This window comes from Armigeres subalbatus, chromosome 1, assembly GCF_024139115.2.
Source record: "Armigeres subalbatus isolate Guangzhou_Male chromosome 1, GZ_Asu_2, whole genome shotgun sequence".
Lineage (NCBI taxonomy): Eukaryota > Metazoa > Arthropoda > Insecta > Diptera > Culicidae > Armigeres > Armigeres subalbatus.
The window spans coordinates 99,766,381-99,790,189 of NC_085139.1; the positions used below are offsets into that span (position 1 = coordinate 99,766,381).

At 45.5% G+C, this 23,809-nt stretch overlaps 1 protein-coding gene across 4 annotated transcripts in view; it reads left to right on the forward strand.

The window, feature by feature from the left end:
* The window catches only part of LOC134203541 (mushroom body large-type Kenyon cell-specific protein 1), a 479,310-nt gene that overhangs the window by 214,286 nt on the left and 241,215 nt on the right, over positions 1-23,809 (forward strand). Inside the window, exon 1 of one of the 4 annotated variants that reach the window (XM_062678413.1) lies at positions 16,139-16,235. The exons of the other annotated variants lie outside the window; for them this stretch is intronic. The gene's annotated coding sequence lies outside the window, so the exon portion shown is untranslated. Of the gene's footprint in view, positions 1-16,138; positions 16,236-23,809 lie in introns of those variants that run through there. 4 annotated transcript variants of the gene reach the window in all.

Here is a 23,809-nt window from a genome sequence, read left to right on the forward strand (position 1 = left end):
ATCCTTATGTGAATCAATGGCACTTGTTTGAATTAGAAATTCTACAACACTGTTCTGAATTTTCTGTGCAGAAATTGAAGCAAGTTGAGTCAAACTGTGGACTCATTCGTTACGTACACTTTGTCGCAGGCGTTGGCGTCAGTGAAGTGAAATTTTTGCTCAAGATAATAATTTTGGAAATAAATGTGTTCTTTACTGGACCACCATTTCAGCTTAGCTTAGCTTATACTGTACATATCAATGGCTGCTACTCCGTGATTAATCAGAACTGGTGTAAATTTAACTACGATCCAAGTGAATAGAGGTTGAAATTTTTAGTACCTATTCTCGTAGTACACATTTTAGCAGCTCACAAATATAGATCGATAATGGCGCCGGCCAAGCACAGTCAGTTGGGAAAGAAAGAGAATGTTAGTGTGTGATCATTGTTTTGCTACTAGAGACCAATAATACCTCTGCATTTCCAAAATCACCACAGGAAGGAAGTTGTGTTGGTGGGTAGGTTAATCAGTAACATAGACCGGGATTCACCATGGAAAGTGATGTAGTAGTCCATGTCACATTTTTCAATAGGAACCAGCCAGGAACCAAAGACCGCTCATGGGGCAAACCCGGATTTCGCGACTCCCTAGCATGTTCCTCATAGGTTACTGTAGCTTATATGTGACCGGATTCAGTCACAGTCAAGTTGCTGCAACCGTTTTAGTCTAACTTGTGCTGCTCGCGCTATTCCGCGTTCTAAAACGAACACGTACAATTGCGAACTATGTGCTCTTTACAGGACCACCATTTTATAGAAAAACAGGTTAAGCCGAAACATTTTCTTTTTCAAGGTGCAAAGGAATTCTAGACCGCAATAAAAAATTAGAGTTTTTTGGAATAGAATTCCAAGAGAAAATTCTGGAAGAATTTTTCAATCCATTTCTGGGGAAATTCCTTGAAGAATTTCTGGAGAAGCTCAGGGAAGAAAATGCAGGGGATAATTTGGATAATTTGTTAAGATATTCCATAGAAATTTCTGAAGAAATTTCTTTGAAAAAGTCCTGAAGAGTTTAAGCAGCAAAATAAAAATCACGGCCCCATTTAAAATGCACGGGAACCAAGATCCAGCGGAAGATTTTCCCGAGGTTTGAGGCTACCTTTACAGAACCATTTCGGTCGAACCATTTCCTCATTTGATTTTACTGGCGTAAACGAGAACTCGCGTAAGCTTTCGTTCGAAAGAGCATTCGAACGTAAACAAGAATATGTGGTCAGACAAACCGTAGAAAGCAACGGGATTACAATGAAAACGAATTATCTGGATCCGTACGTTGATCGATTAGTTGGACAATTTGGCTGCCGAGAAAGGAAACTTTTCGCAATCTCAGAGCAGCAGCACTTATGTTTTTTCTTGGAAACAAAAGTCCTTTTCAAACACGAACGAGCGTCAGTGGTTCCTTACCCTAAGTCATGAGACCCATTTAGCGATTAGGGGAAGGTGAGCAGACATGGGGGGTGAGTTTTATCGAGAACCAAGGTAGTTTTGTTCTAGCGTATTTTTTTAGAATAGTTCCTCTAGACAAATGATCGTTATGTAATGTATTTTGGATTGAAAACCGTATTGATTCCGCATGACAGTTGGTTTGTTTTGACCCCCTGAGGATGTTTTTAGCTGCTACGCAAAGTTTGAACAACTTCTCTTCTCTGGGGCGCATTGTGGGCTTCGTGGCCGCGCGGGTAACGACATCAATCGTATAGACGCATGTGCTATGAAGTATGGATTCGATTCCCGCCCCGGTAAAGGGAAAACTTTTCGAAAAATTCTCCATCGGTCCATTATTGGTGTTGTATAAATGTCCTGTCCGTTGTTTCATGCTAGGTGTTAAGTGTTCAATCTGTACGACCTCTGATCGAAGACGGTGATAATGTCTTTAAAGCTGAGATAATGAAAATGGCAGTTGTGCGTTGCTTCCTCATTGACTGGTGTGCCCTTAAAAAGGCGATTAATTTTAAATTTGGACTCCGTAAGGAGTGTCCTCAACAATGACCAAAAGCTATAATTTTGTCACATCATAAGCCATAAATATGCTAGATTAGATGTTGGTTGGTAGAAAGAAGTTCTCGCAGCAGCGTTTAGTATGCGCAGCTCATAGCTAAAATATAGAATTTTTTGAACTTTTATCCAAAAAATATGCCTGCGATACATACAATCAGTTTTCCTCTACCGGTCCTATGAAGCCCTACGAACAAATGCCAGATTTTCAAAGTCACTTCCCTGTCCGAATGCGAAAGTGTTATATAATTAATTCATTCTAGAGTGCACTCGTAATTCATACCTTACAACTCTACAGATGTACTCTCAATTCACTAGCTATCATCAGCACTGGGTACATGCATACAATTTTTATATCTGTCGATTAATGCGATAATTTTTAAGATTCAGCTTTACAATTTGTATTTACGCATCCTTACCGCTCCCAGGAACTATTATAACTCAATTAATCTTCTTAAAATATAAATTTGGCTAACTTTATGGGCAATATTAATTTCAACGATAATCCACGAGTCTCCTGAACAAAGCATGTGGTAACATCTAGTCTATAGCACCAAAACAACCGCCGTGATGGCGTACATCGCATTATCTTCAATTCGGTGCTGTGTCATTAGTTTGTAATGCAGTTTAGTAGTATAAGGTCAAATAGGTATTCGTTTGCTCATGCATCCGGATTCTGCAGTTCGTGCGAAAGGTTGTCACCGTCCGTGCTGCCAGAACATTCCCCGCCCCGTGGATCGAGGGGAGGGTCCAGCGTAGATCCACCAAGCTCCATAACTGCTAGCTTCACTACCGGACGCTTAAGTATTCCAAACGCGGTCCGTACCACGGCCTGCCGAACTCTACCGTCCTTTCCGGGCATAACCTCGTGTACAACGCCCTTCGTCCACGATCTCCGTTTGCCTTCAGCTACATATACAAGGTCGCCGACCTTCAGGGACCTTGCTTCGCTCAACCATTTGGTTCTTTTGTTGATTGTTGGGAAATACTCCTTTGACCAGCGCCTCCACGCTTCGTCTGCTAATTGCTGGGATTGTAGAAAACTGCTTCGAAGAATTTTCCCAAGATCTTCAGGTGGTTCAAGAGGATCGTGAGCGCCAGATGAACAACCGAAAATAAAATGATTTGGAGTCAGAGCTTCGGGCAGACCTATTTCCTGTGGCATATAAGTCAGAGGACGCGAGTTGACTAATCCTTCCACTTCAACTAGGGTAGTCCACAAGATCTCGTCTGTCAGTTTCCGCCCATTGAGCAATGCAGTCATGGCCTCCTTGACGCTCCTCACCATTCGTTCCCATTAGGTTCCCATACCCCACCCATCTGCGGAGCGGATGGGGTATTGAACGACCATTTTGTTCGCGCATCGGTGTAGGTTCCAGCGCATTCGACGTTGATCTGTTTTTGCAGTTCGCGGTTGGCTCCCACAAAATTAGTGCCATTATCAGAAAAGATTTGAACTGGGGATCCTCGCCTACTCGTGAGTCTGCGGATCACCATGATGTAGGACTCGCTGGACAAATCGTAGGTGACCTCTAAATGAATAGCCCGTATAACCAGGCACGTGAATACAGCGACGTATCTCTTCTCTATGCGCCAACCGACAGTGACTTCTAGTGGGTAATCGATACCGACGTAGCTAAAGGGTCGGACTTTCGGCGTCAAGCGTTACTCGGGTAATGGCGCCATTCGTGGAGGGATCGGCTTACACTTAGTAACCTTACCGAAACAACAGTTGCGAGAAATATTATCTACGATTGATCGTAAATGTGAGATTTCAAACCGCTGACGAACCTCATTTACAATAGTTTCTTTGCTTGCATGACCATATCGGCGGTGGTAGTGATCCAACAGCATTCGAGTTATTTGACCGTCCTTGGGAAGAATTATTGGAAACCTTGCGTCGCAATTGGCATAGGCAGCGTTTGCGGTTCTGCCTTCCATCCTGACAACACCATACTCGTCGGCAAATGGAGATAACTTATACAACGGGCTGTTCTTCTCGATGGATAGCCATTTCGCTATTGGCTGGTCTCGATTTTTCAACATGACTCGAACCTCGTCGGGGAAGTATTCACTTTGTTCCATTTTCCAAAGAAACTGCTCTGCTCGTTGAAATTCCTCCTGCTTCAACGGCGTCTTACAACATGGAACGCTCCATTTAAGCGACTTCTGAAGGTTTCTAGTTGCCTGGAGTGTCTCTATTGGCCGTCCCGAGATTCGCAAGCGGCAATTGTTGATGAAGCGGCATAAACATGCTACAGTTCGTAGCAGTATACTCCATTTTGAAAACCTAGAGATGTCTATCACTCTAACGGGTAGAGAAATATGAGCAAACAAATAGCTAGGACGTAGTTCTTCGACAGTGTTCGTTTTCACCTGCTGCTTTGGCCACCGATCCTCCGAAAGATATAGAAACTCTGGTCCTTTATACCACCTACCGTTGGAATCCGGTACTGTATCACGCACCCACTTCGTCAGACAGTCAGCTACATTGTCCCTAGATGGTACCCACCGCCAGCATTCCGCTTGAGTTCTCCAATACGATGGGCGACAAACTGCTTGTATCGCCTGTGGTCTGAGCGAATCCACGAAAGTACAGTCGATGAATCGGTCCATAGGTACACTCCATGGGGTTGCAGCGAGTGATAGCTCAATACAGTGTTGAGTACTTTGGCACCTAACTTTGGCGGCTTCTAGTTCTAAACGCGGTATCGATAGGTGTTTTAGTGGAGCCACTTTACTTTTTGCCATAATTAGCGTGCATTGTACTTCTGCCAAATCATTCATGGCGTCGGTAAACACGTGACACTGCAACGTATGACATGGGGCTATCGCGTCGCTGAAGTAATAACGTGGGATACTAAGTTCGCCTATCTTTGGTAATAATTCAACCCAGCGCGTCCATTTTTCCAGCTCCTCATCTCTTATTTCTTCATCCCACTGGACTGCGCTTCTCCATAGATCCTGTATCAGGATACGACCATGAATAAGATACGGTGCTAATAGCCCGAGGGGGTCGAATAGACTCATTACGACTTTCAATGCGATAAGCTTCGTCGGTCGTCATTCTCCGGAAATGAAGAGTCGTAACTGTTCTAGCTCCGTAAAAATTGAAAAAGTGTCCGATTCTGGGTGCCAAAACAAGCCTAACACTCTTTCCCATTTGTTGTCCATCGTGGTTTGCAGCAGCCGTGGCTCCTTTTCACCAGGTTTTCCGAGTTTCTGCAACACAATATTGCTGTTGCTGACCCAGTTTCTCATCTCATATCCTCCATGAGCGTTCGCACTTGCAATGCCATCTCTGCCGCTTCTTCCGGGGAATCTGCACTATCGTAGTAGTCGTCCATATACGTCTTGTTCTTGATTGCCTCTGCGGCTAACGGGAATTCGTTCGCCCATTTGTCCGCATTCACTCGCAGTACATGCTGTGCGACGCAGGGTGAGCATGTTGCGCCAAACATTGCGACGTCTGCAATATAAACTTCTGGTGGGTGTCGGGGTTTGAGACGAAATAAGTAACACTGAAAATATTTATCCGAGTGTGTCATCCGAAGCTGCAAGAACATTTCAACATCACCTCCAAATCCCACGCGTTTTTCACGAAATTTGCAGTTTACGGACGGAAGCGGGACCTTTCAACAGTTGAGAGTTGAGAGATTCACCTGCGCCATACTAGCCTCATTTTTTTGCTTCTTCGGATGCGTAACCAAGCCGAGGGGTAGATATCAAACTTGTCTCTAGTTGATTTCAGCAAGTTCCTCTTCGGTTGCTTTATGGATATAGCCTTTGTTAATATAATCGATAATCTCCTGGTTCACACTGCTTCGTAGGTCGACATCCTTCGCTAGTTGAGCCTCGAAACTTTTCATCCGCTTAATTGCCACAGAAATGCTATTTGGGAGATCCACATGGTCGGACTTCCAGAGGAGCACCGTTTCATACCTCCCATCCCGGAACGTTGTAGAACTTTCCAATATTTCCCGCGCTCGTTTTTCTTCGGCGGATTCTAGTGACGGACTTTGGCTTATCAACTTTTCTTCCAATACGAATTGCTGTTGAATCAGGTCGTTCAGTTCCCTGTCAGCACCGCATTTGCATTCGTGCACGTTCACGAACCCTTCCTTCGCTTGATCGATTCCATTCGGACCATAAACTGACCAGCCAAGCAAAGATTTTACAGCGATAGGTTCTCCTGGGCCGCCAAGACAACTATTCAGTGGCGCAAAAAGGCTCAAACTTTCTAGTCCGAGAAGAATTCTAGGAACAGCTTCGGAGTACGATGGCACTGGTAGATTTCTGAGATAAGGGAAACGCTCCGATAATTTTCCTATAGCTAGGCTTTGCATCGGAAGATTGAGTTTTCGACTGTGTGCATTTCTCAACGGATATCGTCGTGGTAGACCTTTCCCGATATTTCAAAATTCACTCTCTCGGATTTTTCTTCGTTCCTCATAACGTTCGATGTCCAACGTAGCTCCAGTGGTTCGGGAACACCCTTTGCTCCGAGCTGTCTGGCCAAACTCGCATCAATAAACGTTAACGATGAGCCCTCGTCAAGGAAGGCGAACGTTTCGCATATGCTGTTATCGTTAAAAAGTGTAACCGGTCTAATCCTGAACAGGATAGGCTTTCTCGCTTCCTCATGAGTGTTGCAATCGAACGTTTGCACTTGACGCCGGCGTTGATCTAGCCCGGCGTGATGAAGTAACGGATGATGACGAACTCTGCAACTTGGCACATTGCATCGAATCCTAGAACGACATCTCCCTTGACCGTGGTCATACAAGCATAATTCGCACAATTTCCAACGTACGACGGCTTTTTGAACGGGCTTCCAATCCCATTTGCTGGAAGCGCTCGAAGTTGCGCACTCTATGATCGGTTTTGCCGCATATGGGACTAGGTTGTCGCTCTTCGCTGCGAGCGTGTGTATCGGGCACATTTTCGTGAGTGTAAAGTTGTCCTCTTTCACGAGTTCTGTCCTTTTCTGCTTGCTTGGTAGATCGCACCAGTAATGGCACGGTGACCTCACTAGCGTCGTTGACCAGCTGCTCCATGAAGTGGCCAAAGTGTTTCAAAGTCGGATCACTGTATGCTCGCTCGGATCACCTTGCCCATTCTAGCTTTATGGATGAAGGCAATTTCTCCACTAGCTCACCAAGTAGAGTGGGGCTCGACAAGTGTCCCTGGAGATTGGCGGCCTCCAAATGGTCGCATAGCTGCTCGACGGTCAACCCAAAGTTTATGAGTGTTTCCAATCGTTCCGGTTTGGGGGCCTCCACTCGGCGAACTTTCTTCAGCAAGTTTTTCACTAGTAGGTCCGGTCTTCCGTATAATCTTCGAAGCGTGTCTATAATAGCCGTCACGCTGTGAGGAAACATCAATTTTGTCACAACAGCCTCTCGCGCTGGGCCCGCAAGCACTCGCGAAGCCGAATAAGATTCTCCACATCCGTGAAACCGCAGGTATTATTGGCAGTCTCAAAACTGTTGACGAATATAGGCCACTCTTCCGGATCTCCGGAAAAAGTAGGGAGTTTTTTCGGCCAAATCTGTCTTGCTGCTAATTGTTCAGCACTAAGCCTATGCGAAACAGATTGCATTCCGTTTTCCGTTCCGTGGTGTACCGCCTCACGGCTCCGACGATTAATCCCGGGAGGCTCCGTATGGTGGATGGGATTGGAGTTCACTCCTTGATAGTCCATTCTGAGAAGATTTGCAATCCGTTCTTCAAAACCTAAACCATCCCGCGATTGGGACAGCTGCAGTCTAACCCTTTCGTTAGATGGTCACGCCGGATGCTCCGTCTGGGTTCCGCTTCCTCCCCTACTCCACTCATGTTGGTCCTCAACCCACTCTTTGGTTCTTTCCACACCGCTAGGAGCGCTCGTTTTGCTTATGTTGTCATCTTCTGCCAATAACTCCTCTAATTCAAACCGTTCTCGTAGGTACTTTGCCTTCATCTCGAACTCCTTGGCCTTGATGGCGTGCTCCTGCTCTTTAATTTGCTTTTCTCTCTCAAGACGTGCGCGCTCCTCCTTTAACCGTTCTTGTTCTTCTAGCAACTTCTGCTCGTCCAGTAGTCGCTCGCTTTCCAATCGCTGCAAAGCTAGTTGCGCTCGAGCTCTTGCTGTGGCATTGCTGGATTTCAAAGACTTCTCCACCTGATTTGGTATCTCAGGATTCCTTTTCGGAGTCGTTATACTCGTCAGTTCCGGATTAAGAACCACTGTTCTTGTTCTATCCGAGTTCCTTGATTTGTCGGACGCTTTCTTTTGATTAGCACTGTTCGACCTCTGCATCTCACTCGACATCGCGCCGAGGACGGTCAAACTTGCTGGCTGCTTCTTACCTACTTTCTTTTTCGCGCCGGTTGCTTCTGGAGGCAGCACAGGTGGACACTTACTGCATCTCCACGATCGGTCCTCAATTCCTGGCGACACTTCTGCACAACCGTAGTGAAACCACGTGTTGCAGCCGTCGCATGCCACCATTCCGACGTCGGCGGAGTTCGGTCGCTCGCAGGCACCGCATTCGAAAGCATTGTTCGCTGGCATCCCGTATAATTCTTTGAGAATGTTGGTTGGTAGAAAGAAGTTCTCGCAGCAGCGTTTAGTATGCGCAGCTCAAAGCTAAAATATGGATTTTATTGAACTTTATCCAAAAAATATGCCTGCGATACATACAATTAGTTTTCCTCTACCGGTCCTATGAAGCCCTACGAACAAATGCCAGATTTTCAAAGTCACTTCCCTGTCCGAATGCGAAAGTGTTATATAATTAATTCATTCTAGAGTGCACTCGTAATTCATACCTTACAACTCTACAGATGTACTCTCAATTCACTAGCTATCATCAGCACTGGGTACATGCATACAATTTTTATATCTGTCGATTAATGCGATAATTTATAAGATGCAGCTATACAATTTATATTTACGCATCCTTACCGCTCCCAGGAACTCAATTAATCTCCTCAAAATATAAATTTGGCTAACTTTAAGGGCAATATTAATTTCAACGATAATCCACGAGTCTCCCGAACAAAGCATGTGGTAACATCTAGTCTATAGCACAAAAACAACCGCCGTGATAGTGTACATTGCATTATCTTCTATTCGGTGCTCTGTCATTAGTTCGTAGTGTAGTATAGTAGTATAAGGTCAAATAGGTATTCGTTTGCTCATGCATCCGGATTCTGCAGTTCGTGCGAAAGGTTGTCACCGTCCGTGCTTAAAAAATAAAAATCAAATACCATCTTCTTACATTTATCAAAGCAAGTACTTGGAGAGGGATCATTATTATTAATTATTCAGACTAAGGCCGAAGTGGCCTGTGCGGTATATAAGAGTCTTCTCCATTCGGCTCGGTCCATGGCTACACGTCGCCAACCACGCAGTCTACGGAGGGTCCGCAAGTCATCTTCCACCTGATCGATCCACCATGCCCGCTGCGCACCTCGCCTTCTTGTACCCGTCGGATCGTTGTCGAGAACCATTTTCACCGGGTTATTGTCCGACATTCTGGCTACGTGCCCGACCCACCGCAGTCGTCCGATTTTCGCGGTGTGAACGATGGATGGTTCTCCCAGCAGCTGATGCAACTCGTGGTTCATTCGCCTCTTCCACGTACCGTCCGCCATCTGCACCCCACCATAGATGGTACGCAGCACTTTCCTTTCGAAAACTCCAAGTGCGCGTTGGTCCTCCACGAGCATCGTCCAGGACTCGTGTCCGTAGAGGACTACCGGTCTAATGAGCGTTTTGTAGATTGTCAGTTTGGTACGGCGGCGAACTCTATTCGATCGGAGCGTCTTGCGGAGTTCAAAGTTCGTACGATTTCCAGCCACTATGCGTCTCCGAATTTCTCTGCTGGTGTCATTTTTGGCAGTCACCAGTGAGTCCAAGTACACAAATTCTTCTACCACCTCGATTTCGTCACCACCGATGCAAACTCGCGGTGGGTGGCTCACATTGTCTTCTCTTGAACCTCTTCCTATCATGTACTTCGTCTTCGACGTGTTGATGACTAGTCCGATCCGCTTGGCTTCCCTTTTCAGTCTGATGTAGGCTTCCTCCATCTTCTCAAAGTTACGTGTCATAATATCTATGTCGTCGGCGAAGCCAAATAGCTGGACGGACTTATTGAAAATTGTACCACTCGTGTTAATCCCTGCTCTTCGTATTACCCCTTCCAAAGCGATGTTGAATAGCAGACACGAAAGACCATCACCTTCCCGTAACCCTCTGCGGGTTTCGAAGGGACTCGAGAATGCCCCTGAAACTCGAACTACGCACATCACCCGATCCATCGTCGCTTTGATCAACCGTGTCAGTTTACCCGGAAATCCGTTTTCGTGCATTAGCTGCCATAGCTGGTCCCGATCGATTGTATCATATGCGGCTTTGAAGTCGATGAATAGATGATGTGTGGGCACGTTGTATTCGCGGCACTTCTGCAGTACTTGGCGAATGGCGAACACCTGGTCCGTGGTGGAGCGTTCGCCCATAAAACCCGCCTGGTACTGCCCCACGAACTCCCTTGCAATTGGTGCTAGTCGACGGCATAAAATTTGGGAGAGTACCTTGTAGGCGGCGTGCATTATAAACCTTTTTGCCTTTCTCGTACAACAAAGTTGTACCGAAAGGCTATCATTTCACTCCGAAAACGAACTTTTTATAGAAGCCTCTGAGACCCACAGTATTATATACCAATCGACTCAGCTCGACAAGCTGAACACATGTCTGTCTGTCCGTGTGTATGTGTGTGTGTATGTGTGTGCGTATGTGTGTGCAAAAAAGCTATAAAAACATTAGACAACTTTTCGTATAATAATCCTTAGCCGATTTTCTCGCAACAAGTTTTATTCGACAAGTCTCAGGCAAAGTCTCGTTGATCACTATTGAATTTTATAACGATCGGTCACTGCGTTATGAAGTTATGAAGAAAATTGTACATCGGACCATATAAACCCCATATAAGGTTGGTGTCTTAACTAAATGCGAGAAAGGCACCACCAACGCTAGGTGGATTAATCTGGGTTTTTGAAGAACATTTTAGTATTTGCTGCACTTCACGATATGTTTTTCCACTTGCAATCAGCCGTTTAATTTGATCACGTTCCTCAAAGGTACAGTGCTTTGCGCGCCCCATCGTTCTGTAATGTTATGATACGTTAATACTTTTCAATCTGCTGTTTCTAATCTTTCATCTCATATGTATCTTACCGCAAATAAAACAAAAAGTAACTTCAAAACTTTGTCGAACTAAAACAATTTTTGAATTTGCGCTGCTATTTTCAAGAACAGCTAGAGAAACACAACTTCAGGAAATGAAAATAGTATCTTTTGCTCGTATGTACTTTTATGATACTTAACTCCAACATAATATACTAAATCCTTTTTTCAAGACACTTACTGCATTCTGCGGCCTCTTTGTTACGGCACGCGACGAACAAATTTTTCAAACGTTGGGCCGATACAAATAACAAATTTATTCAATGTCAACCCCCTTCCCCCCCTTTAACTTTCCAAAAATATTTTTAAAATATTGAAATCCTCCGATCATCCGGCTACTGCAAAGTTTGCAGGCCTGCTCCCGTTGACACTCATCCACCTGGTCTTGCGGACTTCGATGGTTAGACGCCGCAAAAAAAAAAACAAACGGTCAGCTCTTTGAGCCCACTCAGCATAAATGTGCGTCTCAATACTAACATAGCGTTTCCTGATCATTAGGCAATACTTCAAATTGTATGCCTCGGATGGGTGCTTTTTGAAAAACGCTGGCTGAGACTTGAAGATGCTTCATTGCGTCACTTCTCTTCTCTTGAAGATGCTGTTCGAAGTTCTCGAACCAACATTTCAGCTGTCCAAGTCAAAGATTGATTGAGGCAATAACCTCCGGTTGCTATCCTTTCTTCATCGATCAGTCAGTCCACCCATTCCCGCTTTTCCTGTCTGCAGCAGCGCCCGACTCCCGCTTACTCTACTCCTCTGATTCTTCACGTTCCGCGTCCTTTGCTTATCTAAGCTCCTCAATCTTCCGGTGGATTACATCTGTAAACCATTCTTTTCGCTGAGTGAGCAGCTCACCCAAGTTTCTCTCGCCGGTTTCGATAAAAGCATTCTCCACTTCCCACTTATCATCTACGCTGCCACCTACTACCCGAGTTCTAAGATTTTCAACGAACGATTTCTTCACAGCTGGATCTTCTAGTCGGTCTATGTTGATTCGTCGCCCGAGCCTCTCCTGATGCCGCTGAATCCGAGCAATGCGTTGTCGCCAATTAGAAGATGATAGTCAAACGCAATGTTGGCACTGTGTTTATTACGGACTCAAGAAGGCACCGTTTTCAACTGATCCATTTCCAGAGGAGCTAAATACTAGTCGCTGCTGGCTGCAGACGTGATAAGCAGGCGCGGTGAACTCCCTGGCCGATGATGGGAGGAAACCCGCAACAACCGGCGATATTCATTTCCTCTTCGATATTTCATGACGCCTGACTGGAGCAAGGACAAATTCGTGGATGATGGATAAAGACGCAAAAGGTCAGTCACTCATCGTTCGAGCTTATCAGGTGAAACGTTGGCTCGACCTGTTACAACAATTTCTTCAAGTTTTGACAACCTCTCTTAATTCGGATATAGGGAAAAGCTGAAATTTCTCCGGCGGCAGCAGGCAGGATTCCGCCTCGGACGATCGTATGAGAACCATTCTGTCATGCTTTACATCATCCTGGAGCAGGTCAATGAATTTCAAGAGTCCCTCCATTTGGTACTGATTGACCACGGAAAAGCCATCGCTCGTCTGAATCACGAAAAACTGTTGGGCGTTCCTGGAAGCAAGGGAGGTCTAGACAAAATCCAGAGTCCTGCACAATGGAATCGTGAATGAGTACAAAAGTTAGACAAGGGTACATGTATTAAACCTCTATTGCTATTTCCCATCTTAGTCGACGAAATCATGGACCTCTCTAGCAGTCCACCTCCATAGAGCAATCGAACGACCTCTACCCAGATGATGATACTGCTCTACTAACGCCACAGTGCTCTACCAAGTAAAGTAAACTGAATGACCTGGTTGTACGCTCCCACTCGTCAACGTCAACAAGACAAAATCAATGGATGTGAACAACTCCAACTCCACGGTAGCCGGCCGGTGGAGAAGAATGGAAACTTGATGACTTGATGCGTATTAGCAGAGATCACATAGATTTGCAGGTATTCATCAACCAAGCCTGGTGGGCTCACAACTGGACTCAGAGTGCTGAGCCCCATCGACAATGCCATCGAAATCCAACATCAACGGCAACTCCACAGTCAGTGTAATCTGTAAGCAAGCGCCGGAATCCGGCAGGACATCGCAGCAGAGGCAGACCCAGGATCGCATGGTGGCAAAACCCTAACAGAGAAATAAACAAAGTCGATGGGAATCAGACTTGGGCAAAGCCAAGAGTGGAGATCCTCAACGTTGGCCCCATGTACCTTAAAAGGTGCTCATAACACAAGAGTGGGTGTGTGAGAATTAGATCCCACTTTATGAATGCCACATGTACATGGGTGCTGAGAAAGAAACCAATCTTAGTGCCGTATAGCCTATGTATTGTGTAACTTTGATTAGCTAAATAATAGAAGTTTATTTTATTTATTTTTCACTAGCAGACCTGACATACTTCGTTTCGCCTAAAAGTAATTTATTTTCTGATTAATTCTCGAGTTATGCAAAATTACTATTCCATTTGTACGGGACCCCCTGCTTTCCAGAAGGGGGAGGGGATTTGAACCACCGCAGAAACATATCTTCCATTCAAAAACCTCCACTTACCAGATTTGATTTCATTTGCTTGATTTGATTTCTCGAGTTATGAAGAAATTGGTGTTTCACTCCAGTGGCTTTGACTTTTCCACCGTATTTTGCCATTCGTCATGACTTGGAGCTTTTTGTAATTTGTACGTAAGCAGTCCTTCTTGTCCTAGGCTCTCTGAACATAAGACATGGACAGATTAAACTTTTTGGCCTCATCTCTGATCGAAGCATTGGGACCGGGATTGGTATTCCGCGATATGGATTGGTATTTCACGATATGCTTCACTGTTGACTGCACGATTCCGAGTTGCTTTCGGATGTCACGATGAGAGAGTTGAGGATTATCCAGGTGCTTGCGCTGTGTGAAAAACCTCTAGTTTTTCATAAACATTGATTGTTCACAAAGTTCAACAATTGCTTTTTAGTTTTCTTGAACAGAGTAGGGGAAAACACGCTTCTACAGGTAAATCGTTGCTGATTACTCTAGTCAGGCTCTTCTTTAAGGCGCAGAGTCATCTAGCAGTTACCGAGGGAGCAAGTTATCCACACGTTCCCAAATACATATTAATTCGCTTTTGTGTACCCGTTTGCACTGCATTACAGGCGTTCGAAAGGTCAAAAGGTTAACGCTTATCATTGCTGAGATGAAGCCTTGCCTTGTTGTCCTTGATATTGTTTACCTCGTAGGTGAGACAAGTGCTGATTGACTAATCCTTCCGGAAACCAAAAAAAGTATGCGACGACATGTTCTGTGCTTCTATGATTTTCTATAGTTTGTCACTGTCCTGTTTTCCAGGCGCTGTGTTCTGGTTTCTACTATAGGCTTCGGGATGGTCATGAGTCTCATTGATGATCTGGGACGAGTCATCGTTCCATTTCTCCTCATCCGGTTCAAAACCACAATCAAATTTGGTTTTACTTCTAATCTCAGTTGCCGGAGCATTTCGTATGTTATACGATCTTCTCCTGGGGCTGACCTCTTTTTTGACCCTTTCCGTCCATTCGATATGACTTTCCATGAATGCCCAGTTTCTTCAGCAAGCTATCCCGAACAGAAGCGACGACCTCAATATCAGCAATTAGTATCAGCGCGGGGTATCAATTACAGAATCAGGTTATGTCCGAAGTTGTGTTTGCCAAGTTTATCAAGACTTACGTTCCAATCGTTAACAATTTTCTGAAAAACCATTTCATTCCTTCAAAATTTGTTCAATACTGCAAGCGCCACCCATTCGTCACCGGTATCGTTCTCGTTAAACCGTCAGCTATCAAAATAACCATCAACATCGCGAGTCAACGACTCGATAACGACCACGACCTAGCCGAAAATAATCTCACTTCACTGACAACGGGAAACAGCAAAAAACATCACCGTCGACTCGCTTTTACGACGTGCTCACACCATCGGCACCAGATTCACGCTCCGCCGAAAATAACACTCAATAAATAAAAGACGCGTCGTGGCTGGCGCTACTACCGTGATGACAACCCACGCAACCGTGCTTCACGTCCCCAACGGAACCCGTGTCGCTCTGCGAATCCGGGTCCAGGTCAACCATGACCTACCCCAAGGTGGAATGTCTTGTCGCTGGCGTCGTTTTCTTGTATCCCCCCCACACACAAAGCCGTCTGTAATTCGTAACAAATAATCGCTCACAAGAAAACACGACACTGCCAGTCAGCATACACGCGCGGGGGTCGCTCACGCACACACAAAACGGGAAGCATCCCCCCAAAAAGTGGCTCCGTCTGGGGTGAAGGAGACAACCATAACTCCCAAAAATTTCGTTTGTTCAATTTTCGGACACTCACGCACACAACCGCGCACCGCCCTCGGCACGGTGGTGCGAAGAAGCAAATTGCCTCTGCATGGTACTCACCCCACATGGACGGATAAAGTGCAATTTTCGGGTGTCCGCGAACGGAAGACGAGGAAACCCCGAAAAAGTGGGCCATCAACCAAACAAACCAAAAGCGCGAGATGCATCGTCCGTCCGTCCGTCGTATTCGATGGTCCTCGCATCGCATCACGATCGTCGCTCGCCGCACAGTAGGCCGACCCTCGAGTGCGGGTGAATGAGTGGCGGAACAGCGCCTACTTTGACTTTATTTGCAATCGCGTGAGACGAACCGTCCGTCGTTGATGATGTGGTGGACCAAGCAGTGGGGCGCGGTGGCGGAACGGTAACGCCGAATGCACTTTTGCTTTCGCGCTGGGAATGCAGGCGAGCACGTTTGTTTACACGAGCGCTGGTTTTATTTTTCGGGTGTTTTGTTTTGTTCCAACTGTTGGTCGTCAAATTTCGGCAAATGCATATAGGCACGGCAGCGACGCTGTTGGAAGCGATTATCTTCTCGTTTTTCGCCGAAGGCGACAGTTCGTCGATGCATGCAGTGTGAGTGACGAGTCATCAGATGTCCCAATTTTCGTGCCGTCCGAACTGGTCGGTTTCATTGCAAGCGGGTCAGGAGGAGGAATGCAGTCGCGCGAATTCGGTGTTTTGTTTTCGCTGTCGTCAGCGTCGTCGATGACTAAACGAAAGCAAAAGTGGGTTATTTCTTTGTTTTGAGAGCAGATTTTTTTTTTCGGGTTGGAAATTTGATCTTAACGAGGCGACTGTTATTCATAAGGACGTGACGATTACGGGCGAGTCGATTTGTGTTAATCATGAAGGATTTGAATTACCGGTTATATTAATGCGTTGCTCACCTGTTCTTCGGAATGAAACAATTTATTGATACTTATTTTCTTTCTTTCTTTCAGGTATGTACTTGGAATTATATGAAAAATAATGAATAATAAGTCAATGTGGTAAGTCCATACAAAAGCATTATCATCTATCATCGGTTTTCCTCTATCTACGAATTCATAAGTTCATAAGATTTAATTGTATGCAAGTTTCAGGAAAATAATTTCGTTGTTTTTTCGTCGCAATGTTTTATTGAAAACAAATCCAGGCATTACAATATCATCTGAGCAAAGGATATTATCTTTGCTTTTGTAAAGATATTATATCTAATCAAACAGCACTCTGAAAAGATAATATCATTTGAGCATTTGAAGTTGATCTTGATAGTCTGGTTTTGTTCACGTTGCGAAGGTATTGCTACAACAAAAGCTGTTTGGCAAAAATTGCAATTTGTTTACTGAGCGGATAGATAACTAAGATCGATATCCCATCATTTCATCAGTATCTTTGCTCAAAAGATCGAATGATGGGATAGTTTGCAATGCCTGAACAAATCCGTCAAGACGCTCCTAATAATGTTACATGGCCAAAAGGAATAAACTTCAGCGAATTCTCAGCGTTCTCGTACTACATGGCGACCAGCTCGCACTCTGCCTTAGTTCAATATTTCTAATGTCTTCTTCAGTTGTATGAAATCATTGTTGTCTGATAAATAAATGCCATCACAGCCAAAAATGGTGAAGACTCAAGTCCGTACGTGACCGTCATCGAGAAAGTCATCATCAATCTGCACTTTTCGGAATATCCGCGCTTTAACGTTCGGAACTTGCTATGAATGGATACCAAATCGTTCTGCACCGTAGAACCTTTAGCGTGTGGATGACTTCCACCTTCTAATCTATCCGTTCTCGTTAGTGGAGCTCTATAGCTAAAAGCTAAAAGAATCGATTCTTCTTCAGCCTTACCAACATTATTTGGAACTAGCAAACTCTTCCGGACGATTAAGTTGAACATTATTTGACCAAATATGCTATTTGAATCAAACAGATTTATCCGATTTGGGACATACGGCCGAAACGGTCGCTCCGACGAACAGGTCATATGGCCGAAATGGTCGTTTGACAGAAAGAATCATTCAGCCGAAAGTGTTCTTTGATCGAATGGGTCATACGATCGAAAATGTTGTTTGGCTCAAGAGGCTCGGAAGCCTCCTTCCAAGAGGCTCGGAAGCCTCCTTCCAAGAGGCTCGGAAGCCTCCTTCCAAGAGGCTCGGAAGCCTCCTTCCAAGAGGCTCGGAAGCCTCCTTTTAAGAGGCTCGGAAGCCTCCTTTCAAGAGGCTCGGAAGCCTCCTTTCAAGAGGCTTGGAAGCCTCCTTTCAAGAGGCTCGGAAGCCTCCTTTCAAGAGGCTCGGAAGCCTCCTTTCAAGAGGCTCGGAAGCCTCCTTTCAAGAGGCTCAAAAGCCTCCTTCAAGAGGCTCAGAAGCCTCCTTCAAGAGGCTCAGAGCCTCCTTCAAGAGGCTCAGGAAGCCTCCTTTCAAGAGGCTCAGAAGCCTACTTTCAAGAAGCTCAGAAGCGTCCTTTCAAGAGGCTCAGAGCCTCCTTCAAGAGGCTCAGGCCTCCTTTCAAGAGGCTCAGGAAGGCCTCCTTACAAGAGGCTCAGGCCTCCTTTCAAGAGGCTCAGAAGCCTCCTTTCAAGAGGCTCAGAAGCCTCCTTTCAAGAGGCTCAGAAGCCTCCTTTCAAGAGGCTCAGGCCTCCTTTCAAGAGGCTCAGAAGCCTCCTTTCAAGAGGCTCAGAGCCTCCTTTCAAGAGGCTCAAGCCTCCTTTCAAGAGGCTCAGAAGCCTCCTTCCAAGAGGCTCAGAAGCCTCCTTTCAAGAGGCTCAGAAGCCTCCTTTCAAGAGGCTCAGGCCTCCTTTCAAGAGGCTCAAGCCTCCTTTCAAGAGGCTCAGGAAGCCTCCTTTCAAGAGGCTCAGGCCTCCTTTCAAGAGACTCAGAAGCCTCCTTCAAGAGGCTCGGAAGCCTCCTTTCAAGAGGCTCGGAAGCCTCCTTTCAAGAGGCTCGGAAGCCTCCTTTCAAGAGGCTCGGAAGCCTCCTTTCAAGAGGCTAGGAACCCTCCTTTCAAGAGGCTAGGAAGCCTCCTTTCAAGAGGCTAGGAAGCCCCCTTTAAAGAGGCTCGGAAGCTCCTTTCAAGAGGCTCGGAAACCTCTTTTTAAGAGGCCAGTTCATGTGGTCGAAAATATCGTTTGGCCGAATAGTTCTTGACCGAAAATTCCGAACAGAGGAGTTTGAAATACGTTTCTGTAAAGATTACAATGCTGTGGAATTTGGTGGAATTAGTACTAAACTTGTCCTACAGGTGAAGACATTCCACTTCCAGGCTCAATATATTTTTTTCGGTCATATGATATTTTTGATTGTATAACCCGCATTTAAGTGATGGGAGTAGTTGCCGTTCAAGAAGGTAGGCGAACCGTTGTTGAGAGTTATTAGGTCTGTTTTCTCGAAATATTCGAGAAGATCGATATCACGGGGATCAGACCTAAGGGTAACTCTAGGTAGGATGGTGCGCGTTCGTTCATATTCCCCATGAGGAGGATAGTTTAGGAAGAGTTGTTAATGATATCGCTACCTTCCTCTCAATGCCCGGTAGAAAGCCACAGGATAGATTATTAGAGAGATTTACCACGCCGACTTGGTAACTACCTCGGAGATGGACTCCGATGGCTGGAAGGTCTTTGTCGAGCTGAAGTACATCGTACGAAATATCTCGAAGGACTCCTATCGCCACCGAATGCCGGATATTCGAACCTACCTTGACAGTCCACTTGTACTTCCCTCCAAAGGAGCGGTCCTTGGAGTCGCGTACAACCCGATTGATCTCCTGAAGGGCAATAATCAACGGCAAGCTGTCGTGTGTGAACAGTTCTAGGTTGGACATCTTGTTTTAGAAGCCGTTGATGTTTCACTGGAGACAGAGATTGGCCTCTAGCGGAAGAGTGGGAGTAGGAAGGAAGCAAACGCGCTACCTTGGTCCAAACCAGTGGAAGGTAGGGGCGGATCGTTTGATGTACCATTCGTGTTGTGCTGGACAGAGGGGAAGAAACCAGGAGATTTTTTTAATTACTTTTTTGACGTGTTTTTTAATGGAACAATAAGTAAAGAAACCAGGTGATGCGTTGGGTTGTTGTTCCTAGGAAGTACCATAATCGACGACAGACTCGTGCGTGATCAGAATTGGATGTGTTCTGGACCCAGAGAGAGGGTCGCAAAAAGGAACTGGGCTGAATTGCTAGAAGCTGTAGGACTTATAACCCAGGTTGGAGCGCCTGGGATGGCTGGGATGCTGGGTCTGTTGGGACTTCTTGCTGGGGCTGGTGTTTCCGGGGTGCTCGAAACACGACCGAAGAGAGCTGAAATGGGATTTTCAGGGTGCCTTAAAAGGCTAGTTTCTTCTGTTTTAGTTATTGATCGGTTGGACACGTTGCTTCTCGATGGCTTGTGTCCCACGTCGTCCATCGGGGATAAATAATGCGTCCCGAGCCCACAGAACAACGGGAAACACTTGACTCCCTCGGATTTCTCCGGAGAAACTGCGGCTTGAAACTTTGCGCTTAACAGGTGGCTTACAGAGGGAAAGTGCGCCCCTTTTTCCGGGTACCGAGGAGTACCCCCAGTCCCGGTTTGGGAAAGACGTCCGGGAAAGAAGGGCGGATACCGGGGGATCTGGGCAGGCTTTTCTTGCTTGACATTTCTTCCTCCACCAGGTGCCAGGGACGACCCGGTCGTTCCTGTGGGTTCATGACGTTCGTTCTATCGGCGCCCTAACTACCCAGAGCACCGTTGTTGAGCTCTTCACCCGAGACCTTTCCCTGACGCCGTGGTCGGTCCAGGAGCCACGACTGTCCGGATCAGGAAACGGCACAGATGTTGCAGTGGTGTAGATCGTTTTTTTCACGTTGGAGGCTAATGTGTTGGGTGCTCGTTGAAAAGGTGGTTAAGGTTTGTCGGAAGGTCCGCCACTCTTTTTGTTAATGACACGCTGGGTTTTTGTGGCATTTCTGGAGCCTTTTGGTTCACGGGGTGTATTGGATTTATTGGTGTATTGAGTGGCGCTGGATGTTGGCTTGGACACTAGTGGACCTGGACATATGGGACGAAGTCCCGTTGCCTTTTTAACTGCTCATTCTCGATCCTAAATGTGTGTACCTCGAGACAAAGAGATTCCAGCTCTTTACACATAGCTCGCATCTCTGTTAGTAGGACGGAAACGTCATCAGCCACTGGTTGATTCGGATGGTTTGCAGAAGAAAGGTTTCTCTGGGCGGCTTCGGCATAAGACCTTTCATTTCTTTTCTCTTGTTGGAGGATTCTTCTGGCCTCCGAGTAGGTGCAACCATAGTCGATTTTCATCCTCTGTATGTCATTTTCGGTTTTACAGCCGGAGCATGATCGGCCCGAAATATTGTGTTGATCGCTGTTGCATCTACCGCAGAATCTCGGTAGGTCATACCTCCTTCCCAAGCAACACAAGTCACACGAAATTGGTTGCAGCAACTTGATTGTGACTAAATCTGGTCACAAATGAGTTACAGTAACCTATATTGAACATGTGTGCTGTTAGGGTTTCCTCGTTGATCAAATGGTTATCCGAACAATTCCCACAGATGCAGTTTTGGGTCTATGGCTAAATGACCAACAACCAAAACACTGCATCTGAGAAGAATGCTTGGGCCTAGTTGGGCACCTCCAGAAACAGAAAAATATATACTCCGGTCTTGAGGTCTCTCGGCTGATGAGAACGAGCAGGGGGGTATTAACCCTTACGTCGCCGGCTTTTTTGGTGATGCGGTGAACTTTTTCTACACTTCGCTCATCTAGCTCTGTGCGTAACTCTTCGTTGTCGTAGTTGATAACATCCCTGCAGTAAACTATGTATGTTACCCGGTTATGCATTAGAAGGAGGATAACATCAACCCCCGCAAAAACGAATTAGGACCTCACAACAAGAAGCAAAAAGTATCTCCAGTAGCCTTGCAAGCAAAGGAGTAGGAATAACAATCCAGAGATGGCGAGTTCGATTCTCGGTCCGGTCTAGGATGTTTTCGGCTTCGGGTTGGCAACTTTCTCGGCACCCTAGGCATAGTGTATCCATTGTACTTGCCACACAAGATACATACTCATGCAATTGCGGGCATAGAAAAGGTTTCAATTAATAAATAAGGAAATGCTAATAGTATACTAAGTTGAAAAGCTAGCCAAGCTCTAGTTTTCAATGTAGAGCCATTGAAGAAGAAGAACAAGAAGCAAATATATGTTTGAACTTTAGTACCGATGCATTGCCAAAATCTGAACTATCTCACCTTTTTGTTGAAGCCTATTAAGAGGCGCGAATTAATTCATTTGATTCCATTTCTCGAAAGCTATAAACAGCGGTCACCGCAATCTTAGGTGGCTTCACATCAAGCTATAAACAGCGGGCACCTCAATCTTAGGTGGCTTTACATCAAGATTGAGAAATATCATTATAAAAAAAACGGGAAAGGGTCATTTGGCCGAAACCCATTCGGCCGAAAGCCATTTGGCCGAATGCCATTAGGCCGAAAGTTGTTTGGCCGAATATACCATTTGGCCGAACAAACCATTAGGCCGAAATGGTCATTTGGCCGAAAGGGCCGTTCGGCCGAAAGGGTCATTTGGCCGAAAGGGTCGTTTGGTCGAAAGAGTCGATTGGCCGAAAGGGTCATTAGGCCGAAAAGGTTATTTGGTCGAAAGGGTCTTTTGGCCGAAGCGTGAGACGTCTCACTACTCATTTCGCGCTTCTCACTTTTTACAGTGAGAAGAGAAAAATGAAGAGTAAGAAGTGAGACGTCTCTCTTCTCATTCCCAATTTCTCACTTTCAAATGAACTATTCGGCTAAATGACCTATTCGGACAAATGACCCTTCCGGCCAAACGACCCTTTCGGCCAAATGACCCTTCCCATTATAGCAATAAAGGAACATGTACTAAACAAAGGACTGTTTGAAGAAAATAAACCAATCAGCGAATCTGTGGAGGTATGGGATATAAATCTGTGAGCACCAGTGCTATGTAGGACGCCTCTTCCCAGATGTCGATTCTCCATTTCGAAGTAATGATCCAGTAGGGGAATGTAATTACATTAAAGAAAAGAATAACTAATTGGGTGAGATAATTTTATCTGTCATGCTGTGCACCCACTACTAACACTATTCCGGGAATTTTTGTGGTTCATTTGACGACTCTTCACATGTTTAATATGATGAACAACTAACCTATGACAAAAAAAATCTATTACAGAACAAAAAACGCATGTAATCTGTTGTAGAATTCAATAGAGCAGCATAGTTCCCATTTTTTTAATTGATACCAATAAAACGCTTATTTTAACTGAAATTCAACACCAATCCAGTTTAGCAAACCCATCAAAGCCCACGTCTGCTGTCACAAATCGGTGAGCAGTGGGAAAAAAATGGGGAAACCGCATAATCCTAGTAACCGTTGAGGACAAAACCAACACAATGGGCGGGGAAAAAGGAAAAAATCGAAAATGATGCAAAATTATAAAATACCCTACCCTGCATTCGGTTATTTTTTCCGACCCACCCGTGGAAAGTGGAGCTCCGGGAGCCATAATTAAAAATATTATCGATCGATTCAAGTGGTGCTCTGCTGGATTTTTTCCCTGCCCGAATCGGTTCGGTTCGAGTGCGGCCAATTCTTTTTTTGTTTGTGTTTATTAGCTCGTCATATCTCGTCGTTCACTCGTTGCGGGAACGATTCTCCGAATTTGTTTGTATTTAGACCAGTCCATGGTCGTCCGGATGCTGGGCACATTTCGGTGAAGCTGCAGCAGTGCAAGCAATTTTTCATCGTGCTCATTATTGTAAAATTTTCCGCTGAGCTGATATGAATCAGGGTGTTTTTTTTTCCGGCGTCTAGGATGTACGACCGCCACTGGCGCTGGTAGGCGTTTGTTGGGTGCCGCCGCTGCTGGTGGGATTCGAACCGCGGCCGATGGAAATGGGTGCTCCACTGCACTTTGCCTCTAGGCTACGCGCCGCCTCATGTCCTTGCAATTGGTTTGCTGCGGGAAAATAAAAATATTGGTGCATGTGCCTGTGTGTTAGTGGCATGGAATGGTATCGAAAATAAATTTTGGAATTTTATCTGCAGAAGAGGACGATGACAATTAGGGTGTATTGTTGATTTCCGTTCTTATAACCATTCCTGTTGTACTATATGTAACTTACCCGTCGTTACA